Source organism: Rhamphochromis longiceps, linkage group LG3 (genome assembly GCF_057381845.1).
Source record: "Rhamphochromis longiceps isolate RC_006_pf linkage group LG3, R_longiceps_female_GT1.1, whole genome shotgun sequence".
NCBI lineage: Eukaryota > Metazoa > Chordata > Actinopteri > Cichliformes > Cichlidae > Rhamphochromis > Rhamphochromis longiceps.
The window spans coordinates 17,233,928-17,243,689 of record NC_140559.1 but is presented as its reverse complement, the minus strand read 5'-3'; the positions used below and the strand labels follow the sequence as shown (position 1 = coordinate 17,243,689).

At 43.4% G+C, this 9,762-nt stretch overlaps 1 long non-coding RNA gene across 1 annotated transcript; it reads right to left on the bottom strand.

Annotated features, from left to right (window-relative positions):
- Window positions 1-1,052: 1,052 nt before the first annotated feature.
- Window positions 1,053-2,062, bottom strand: LOC146673212 (uncharacterized). The gene is made up of 3 exons (XR_014910513.1): window positions 1,878-2,062; window positions 1,291-1,535; window positions 1,053-1,162 (listed from the first exon to the last, which is right to left on the bottom strand). It is a non-coding gene; the product is annotated as an uncharacterized LOC146673212 (long non-coding RNA).
- Between the last annotated feature and the right edge of the window lie 7,700 nt (window positions 2,063-9,762).

Here is a 9,762-nt window from a genome sequence, read left to right as displayed (position 1 = left end):
ACACCAAAAAAAAAGAAACGAAACGGAAACATTCCAATTAAAGTAATGACGGAGGGTGACGGTGTTATATCTGCTATGACATCATATTGATATTACTAGGTTAAACTCATGTTAAAGGAGAGAGTGTGAATGAATAAGAAAAGAGTGTAGCGGGTTCTTATCTGGAGTGCAGTCAGTATAACCACGGTGTGGTGCCGGGGTCGCGGTAGAGCTGTCCGTCCACGTAGAGCCGGTCCACGGCGATGACAGCACGGGAGCCTTTCTGGATAAAGCTACGTCGAACTGGGAACAGGACCTTGCGTCGTTCCAGGATCTCTTTGGGGAACTGGTCGTTCACGCTGAAGTCCATTCCTTTCAGCTCTCTGCCGCGACTCTTCACCTGTTCCTTCTGTTTGAATTGACCGAATTTGGCCACAATAGGCCGTGGTCTCCCGGTCCGCGACCGCACGCCCCCCAAGCGATGCACTCTATCGAAATCGATGTTCTTTACGGTGTCCTCCGGCAGCTTCAGGTGGATTTTAATGAAGCTTTTCACCGTTGCCTCTGCGTCCTCAAGTGAACAACATTTTGAAATAAGTTTAATTGGAATTTTGTACTACGCAAAAAACAAAACAAAAAAACAACAACAACAATGACATATTAAACAAACAAACAAACACAGCCAGTGCCTTCATTTGTCCATTACATGTCATAGCACTGACCCTTAGTCCCTGCTCATCAGCACATGCTTTCAAAAAGAGCTCCATGTCCTCTGCAAACTGAAAAACAAAGAGGAACAAGTGTCTTCTTCCTCTGACATGTCTCTTAAGACTCTCTGCTGGTCCTCTTGATTTAAGGACAGATATTTGGGCATTGTTACATGTCCACAGAAAAGTGCCTTATTTTGGACAACCCACTGCACAGCAGGACGCAGATCTTCAACAACTGCTGGCTCCTGTGTCTGGCAAATGGGGATGAAAACATAGTTATTTCTCTGTTGCAGAACAGTTTTTTAACAGTTATTCAAATGTCACTAACCATGTAATTACACTACTGTTTAAAGTGAATACTGACCTGACTGACTTCCTGGAACTTGCGCTTTTTCAGTCTGAAAATGGGCACGTGTTGTCCTTCAAGCACAGCTTTGGCTTCCTCTCTCCAGTGTGCAAATAGCTTGCCAGAGCTACGAAGAGTAAGGTCACAGTGAGGGCATGTCATTTTCATGGACTTTCCATCAGCTGCAGTTTTATTGAACACAGAGGGTAGAGCATATGAATGTTCTAACAAAGACTCAGAAAATGGTTCAGATACCGAAGACAAAACCTTGGGGGGGAGCCGGGGCTCCTCGAAGAGTACTGCCGGAGGAATACGGGTCTCCTCGGAGAGTTCAGCGGGGAGCAGTCCTGATAATGGTGGCTGACTTGGCATTGAAGAATGCTGACAAGACAATAAATGCCTTGCCATATCCCCACGCCGTATGATTGTAATCTTACAGACAGGGCAGTGAAAGTGTCCTGTTGTCCTACAAGCCAGCCTGCACCGGCATATCATTTTATCTGTAAGAGAGAAAAAAACAAACAAACAAACAAACAGACGTAATTTAAATGTAGTTGTATAGAATGCAATCAATTTGTGTAACAATCAGATTGTACATGTTAACAAAAACATCCAAGCCAACCTCAATAATGAAAGCAAAATGGTATGGATCACAAAAGTTATGTCAAGAAAAGTGGTGAAAAGTAAATAAAAATATATTTTATAAAAACACTATTTTTGTTGCAGATGAATGCACTGAATTGTACAATATCAACAGCAACTTTTAAGTCAACAAAGATACTGCAGAAGTGCTTAAAAAAGTGCATATTTATAACTATAAAGTATATTTAATACAAACATACCTTTGAAAGGCAAAGCATTTTTTATATGCACACTTAGATGCTCCTCAATCTTTGCCCTGACAGTAGGGCTGAAAGTGGGGCACAGAGGGCAGTGAAAGAGTCCTCTGCAACACGTGTTGCATTCCTGCAATTCTGGCTTTAAGCCTGAATTCCAGATTGATATGTGCATCTAAAACAGAGAGAGAAACAGATAAACACCATATACACATTTAAGTTAAGGTTTTAGCAGAAATAACATTTTACAGTTGGCATGTAATAGATTTGGGAAGAAAATTCTTGAAAAAAAACCCCACAAATATTTTACAAGACACTTTAATCTGTGAGACATGTTTCTATTGACATATAACAGTCAATTGAACAGGGGCTAACTAAAATCTGGGCAATAAAAAAGCTGTACAGAATAGAATGACGAATAGAAGTATTGATAAATATATAAATCTGTTTGTGATGAAATTTACAGTGTTGACGCTAACCAAAGGTGTCACAAGTACACACGTTTCTTACTACAGTTTAGATACCTCTGTTTAAAAAGCACTGACTCAACTTTTTAGTCAAGTGGAAGTAAGAAGTACAGGGTCTAAAATATAATTTATGTACAAAATTTTGAAGTAATCTTTTGTCCAAAGCACGCGTGCGGGGGGCTGATTTACAAACGTACGGATTACAAAGTACAGATACACGTGCTAAAATGTGAGAAGTAGAAGTATAAAGAAGTATACAGTAGGCACAAAAAAGTACAGTAGTAAAGTAAAGATACCAGAAAATTCTACTCAAGTACAGTATTGAAGTATTCGTTATTTTGCATCTCTGACGCCAACAATAAATCATACTCTAATGCAAAATGTGGTTTTTGCTTCTTCTCGCCCACAGAAGCCGTTAATCCAGCTCTCTTACTTAAACCAGTCCCAGGAAAAAGCATATCTGTGTGTTTCTCTGCCTTGGAGCACGATGAAAAAACATTAAAATAAGGAGGAATGTTGTTGTAACGCAAAAAAAGTGGCAACATGATCATTGTAAGAAAACTAGACGATTCCTAGAATTATGAAATCACTAACGGCAAATTTATTTAAGAAAGACTTAACCAACCTTTGCGATCAACTTGCAAGACTTCCACGGTATCCATGCGTGTTTACGGCTAGTGTGGAGGTCACGTGCTTCCGGCTACTGTGGAGGTCACGTGTTTCCGGTTAGTGTGGAGGTCACGTGTTTCCGGTTAGTGTGGAGGTCACGTGTATCCGGTTACTGTGGAGCTCCACAGTGGCTGCAGCCAGACCCTTCTCGATAATTTTGCCAAAAAAAAAAACGGCGGATGAGGGGCGGCCGAAGAGTAAACTTTAAGTAAGTACTGAATATTATGTCACTTATTTATGTGCAAATGTTTAATAACGAAGAACATTAAAACATTAATGTTGGCCACATGTCGGCAAAGTTATGTGACATTAGTCACGTTTGTACTAACTTGGATTTTTACTTTAAAATATACGCCGTTCAATAGTCGACCTCAGTCTTACAGAGCATGTGATGATTTTATGGATAATTAAAGTCAGTCATATATCCACAAACACAACAAGCTGAAAGTCAGTGATGCTGCTCGGTTTGCAGTCCTGAACATCACGGACTAAATAAAATACCAAGATACTTTTCCATGCGCTCCGACAAACACCTGACCACTGCACTGTTAATGTTAGCTATGTTATATTGCTGCCTCTGTTTGGTGGTGTCGAGCCAAACGGACTTTAACGTGTGTTTGAATGAGCTGACGGTTCACTTAAGCTGAGACACAGCTGAAAGAAAGATGCTTTAATCACAGGAGTCACACATGTGTCCACTGTACTATCTGGGAACTCTTCTTGTTTAGCACTCGTAATAACACAAACACTAAATCCTCCTTCTCTTGTGCTGTTTTGTAGCAGTGTATACACATATACATAGACATACACATACATAGACTTTCTCCTGTCTGTCTGTCCTGCACTCTCTCTCTGTTTCTTTCTCTCTGATTGTGTAATAAAAGTATGAACATGTGTTTATAAGCATAGCTGGACTGGCCATCGGGCATACCGGGCATTTGCCCGGTGGGCCGCTGGCGATTTTTTGTTTTTATGGGCCGATGGATTTTTTTAAAATTTTTTTTAGGAAGGGTATATATAATGAAAGGTGTTGGATTGGCCAATTGGTCATGATCGACTCTGGGCTGGACCAATTACAGCCGAGGAGGCCGGATGGACCCTCCCCCTTGTTTAGCAATCACGTGATTTTCGCGCATTGCATGCCGGGAACTCGTGGCAAAACAATCCAAGTACCGCATCAAATGCAAGCATTTGCAGCACCGCAAAACGTTCATTCTCCGGTTCCAATACCTTCTTGTTTTTTCTTTGCCGCACAAAAAAGGAATGTACAAAACAAAAGGAGAACAATGCCGGTCCGTACAAAGACAGACTCGACGAAAAGACAAAGAAAAGATACGAGGAAAAAAATCAAAGGAGTGAAAGTGTCAGACCCTTACGAGCACACAGAGGGACAAAAGACATTAGCGTGCTGCCCAACTTTCACCACGCTCAGATCTATAATTATACGGTTCTTGGAGTGAGTGCATACACTCGTGAAGTTTAGTAACTTCAGGTCACTGCAACAAGCCCAGGTACAGTTTACCGACGGATGGGTGCAGGACCTTGAAATGCACCGTGTAGAACGAAAGACCATCGTACGAACAAAGGTAAGTTTACCAGTCTCAGAAATCGTCTTCATAAATACACATTCGTTAACCGTTTATTAATATAACCTTTGAGCTCAACGGTAATTAATTAGTAGTGGAAATAATTTCTGGTAGCATTACAGAAATGTAGCAGTGACAATAATATTGTATGTTGTAATCGCACTGGACAATTAGTGATACAAAACAACTGTTTTATCCTGTGAATAAAAGTATATGTTTTTGTCAATGTACCATAATAACAGAAGTGAAGCGCAATATTGTGTCAGGACAATTCACTATTTATGCACAATAGACAAAGGAGCATAGCGCGACAATTTCTGTTCAGCGCCAGACTTGCTTGTAACCTATATCACCAATTATGTTAAGAAAAATGACGCATTAACTACTACAAAACTCTGACCTTTGTGGGAATGCTTGGAGCAGAGTAACATGTGAGCTGGAGTGTTCTGGGACGTTATGTTTGGTATATCCAGACCATCCGTCGGCTCTTACTTCGGAAACATGGCTTAAAAAATTTCTCTTCAACGACGTAATCCGATAAAAAAAAAAAAAAACGATCTCTTTACCCATCGGCTTCCCGTGGCTGTCATGCGACCGGCTATTGCAGTTAATAATACAACAGCTTCTTGCCATTTTTTGAGTTTCTTTTTATCGCTGTGTAACTGAGTTCAATTGAAAGCCTGCGTGCGCTAGTACCTCTTGCCACAAGTTCCCAGAATCCTTTGTGGTTTTACCCCTGAATGATGTCACATTTTCAATCTTTATCCTGGTGGGCCGGTCTCTAGTCAAAATGCCCGGGCCGATTTTTTGTCCCAGTCCAGCCTTGTTTATAAGTTACACTTGTGTTTGAATCCTGCAGCTTATCACACATTTGATTTCCATGTGTGACAACCAGTGTTGGTCAAGTTACTTGAAAAAAGTAATCAGTAACTCATTACTGATTACTTCCCCCAAAAGTAATCCCGTTACTTTACTGATTACTTGTTTTCAAAAGCAATTAATTACTTAGTTACTTAGTTACTTTTTGAAAACACGATTTACAACCTGAATAGGTGATAAAGCGATAGATCTTTCAGCCCAATTCTACTTTTTCTGCATAATCCATCATACAAAATGTGATCAAATAGAAAAGTCTATTTTTAAAACTTGTTTTATTAGTTTTAATCTTTTAAAAAATGTAATTATATGCAACATTCTCTGACTGGAAGAAATGTTTTTAAAATTTAAGCCTTTTTTCTATACATTCCAGCACTTAAAATAAAATCTTTTTTTTGTGTTTACACTCACTCTTTCAAATAGATGCAAGTAAAACACAGCAGAAAATAAATAAGATCAAAGACTAGCTGTCCTGTTGCTCTATTTTCACCTGTAAAGCAGGAGTAGGGTAGGCGGAGGTTTACCCTGGTGCAGGTGTGCCGCAGCGGTCAGTGGAAGAATCCGCGAGTTTCTCTGTGAGTTTCCCATTACGTCGTTGCGCACTTGGTGCTTGCTCGGATGTTGTGCCGCAGCGGTCAGTGGAAGGATATGGCAGTTTCTCTGTGAATTTCCCATTACGTGGTAGCGCACTCGGAGCTTGCTTGGAAGTTTAGGGGGGTTTTTTTGCTGTAAAAAGAAGTTTTCTTCCCACGCACAATGGACACTAATGTTTTTGTCACTTTTTATAGAATCAAACTCAAAATAAGGTCAGTACTTCCACACATAAACGCTGCACGCTCATACTCTCTCCCGCACTCGATATATTATCCATTGTTGATCTGCACACAGCTGTTGTCACGAACGTCACACTTGCTTACGTCACTGTCATGAGACATTCTCGCAAAAAAATTCAGGGTTTTAGTAACGCAGTAAGGCAGCATTCCTACGGGAAAGTAACGGTAATCTAATTACCGTTTTTGCAATAGTCATCCCTTATTTTACTTGTTACTTGAAGAAAAGGTAATTAGATTGCAGTAATGCGTTACAAGTAACACGTTACTGGCACCATGGGTGCCAGCAACTTTTTTTTGCAGATGCCATGATGCCGCCTCCACCACGATGCCGCCTCCACCACGATGCCGCCCTGGGGAACCACCTATATCACCCATATCAAAAAGCGCTACTGCTCCAGGGTCCAGGCACCAGCTGCCCCCGTTCCTGCAAGCCCACAAGCTCAGACGCCGACCAGACTGCCAGATCTTCCTCCTGGACCCCCCGCCCCAGACGGTGAACAGTGAACTTGGGTTTTATGAAGACCCTATACCCCACTCTGCCCAGTCCTGTGTGGTGTTGATGTATGTTGTTCTAAGTGCATTTAAAACAGGGGAGGGGCATTGTAATAACGATTCTCTGCCAAATAACAGCTGGTGTTAGCACGTCCCCTCTTGAGAACTTTCAGTTTCTACATGTATTTAAAATGGAGAGGTGGGCACCTGCACCAGAGGTGAGGCTGAATGAACAGAGTTATGGAAAAAATCTAGTTTATCCTCACATTTAGATTTAGGTGTTTAGTATCTTACTGTATGATTTTTGTATAACCTTTGCCTGCTTAAGATGAAGTAAGTGCGCGTCAGTATGACCTCATGAAAAACTGCTTAGCTAGGCCTAACAATGTTTCACTATGTTATCTGCTAACTGTTAGGGTGTGGAAGGATGAAACTTCCAAGATGACTGGTGCCAGGAGCTTCCTGGTAAAAGATAGTGGGAGTTGCTCTCTGCCCAGCCAAAGCTTGTGGGACAGAAAGCTGTTATAACCAAAAGATACACAGAGTTGTGTGTGTGGAGGAGTATAAAAGAGGAGCTGAGACGTCCCAAGGGCAAAGGTGGCATGCCTGTGTACTGTGATGTTTGATGTGTGTGTTGGCTCTCCTGCCTGTCACGCTAGGTGACAAATCGTCACCATATTACGTTTTCGGCTACCCACCACGTTCCTAAATGACGACCTCGGAAAAAAGAGGAAATATGAGAACCGTCTGGACTGAATCTATACATGTTCGCTCTTTTTCTTCAAATCGCTTAGAAACACGCTATTTAACATCATTAAATTCCTGGTTACGGTCAAGAATAAGGTTATGGTCAGGGCTAGGGATAAGGTTAGGTTTAGGGCTGGAATACAGGGCTGGAACGTCTATTACCGCGGGAGCGTCATTGCACTGGATTCCAGCCATAACCCGCCGCGTACCATAAGAACGCCGAAGGTCGCCTTTCGCGTTCCTCAGGAACGCCGCGGGACGTGACAAAACGTCAACATGTTACGCCTCGGGAGTGAGAACGCTCTGCCCCAGCAGACCACACCGTAAAAGATGGCTGAGGCCACCACAGAGTCATAGAAAGTCTTCAGGAATGGGCCCTCTACTCCAAATGACCTGAGTCTCCGCAGCAGGTACAGCCTGCTCTGCCCTTTCCTGCAGTGTAGATGGTGAAGAGGAACGGAATAATGAGAATGGAATATTGAGAATTGTATGGAATAAGAGATTGTTGATTGAGCATTTATACACTGAGTGTTGTTCGTCCTTCAGCCCAAAGATGAAAGAATTGGGATATTTAACACCATTCTAGAACCAGTGATTCTATTTGAATACCTCCCCGATTGGGATATGGCTTCGGGGGGTGGGGTGACTAACAGCTATTAGCAGCTAGGGCCTAATAAAAGAGTAGCTTATTAGCAGTTATATGGAAAATGACCTGTATTTGTGTAGCACTTTACTAGTCCCTAAGGACCCCAAAGCACTTTACACATTCAGTCATCCACCCATTCACATACTGGTGATGGCAAGCTACATTGTAGCCACAGCCACACTGGGGCGCACTGACAGGTGAGACAAGGCTACCAGACACTGGTGCCACGGGGACCTCTGACCACCACCAGTAGGTAATGGGTGAAGTGTCTTGCTCAAGGACACAACAAGTGAGACTGTCCGAGCTGGGGGTCGAACCGACAACCTTCCAATTACAAGACGAACTGACAACTCTTGAGCCACGATCGCCCCACATAAAACAATCTGCTCTCATTAACCAGGTTGCAGCATTGCATACCAAGATAATTTTCCATGCGCTCCGGCAAACACTTGACCACCATCAGAGAGGGAAGATCTCACAGGAAGACACAGGTAATGCTTCCTGCGCACTCGACGCAAGGTAATCAGAGCACAAGACTATGTCACAGCACCCCCTTGTGACTAAAACAGGCTAAAGCCTTAGATAACAATAAGGGATTTTGTAGACCCGTATTTTGCATGAGTTACATGAGTGTCTTAGTTGTGGAATAAAACTGAAGCAGAGAAGGCCAGGGGGAGACAGAGGAGGAATGCCTCCCCTGTACCTCAGTCATGTACCTGTACATCAAGGCCCTACATGTGTGGTGGTATGATTCTGCAGGGGGCCAATGCCCTCCAGACAGGGACCCACAGCAGTAGCACCACAAGTCCCACAGAGCATGGAGGGACCCCACCACAGAGACAAATTACACCCACCCCAACATTCAGTCAACTCCCAGACTACTTAAGACAACAGACACCCAGGTTGAGTTCATCCTCCACCTCTGTTATCCCCTCCACGAATTGCTTAAGGACCACATTTGCCAGCATGCAGGCCTCCCCCTTTAACACCCCAGGCTGCAGCCACCTTGTAGCTGCGTCATGCAGCTTCCGGGCCTATATGAATGTGGGCTGTCATCCAGCTGGCCTAAAACCGTTAGCGATGAGGTTCCAGGGAGAGACCTAGGCGATCCAGAACAGCCCGGCAGACATCCTCAAACAGCCCTCGCGGGGCTGGCAGTAGCCTCAGAGCCACTGTCTGTGCCTCCATGTCCTCTCTGTGCATGGCTGCACACTCAGCCAGCATCTAGGCCAACATCTGAATTGGCTGAGCGGATGGCAAGGCCTGAGGGTCAGATATTGCCAAATGAGTTTCGGCACCAATGTGAAATGATTGGACACCATACAGCCTCAGGTGACAGTTTATGTTTATATGCACAACAGCGTTCTTGGTCACGTTGACATCAGGGCAGTCAGCTTTCCAGCTGCTTCCCTACTCCACACTACTCTCCCCTCTCAGCTCCCAGCGTGACCCAAAAGGGGAGAACATGATTACTGAGTGGCAGCAGTTGCCCTGCCAGCCACTGTGACACTGCCCCTTGTTCCCGCTGCACCACTCCTCCACTGCAGAGGAACCAGAGACCAGAACCCTGCCACA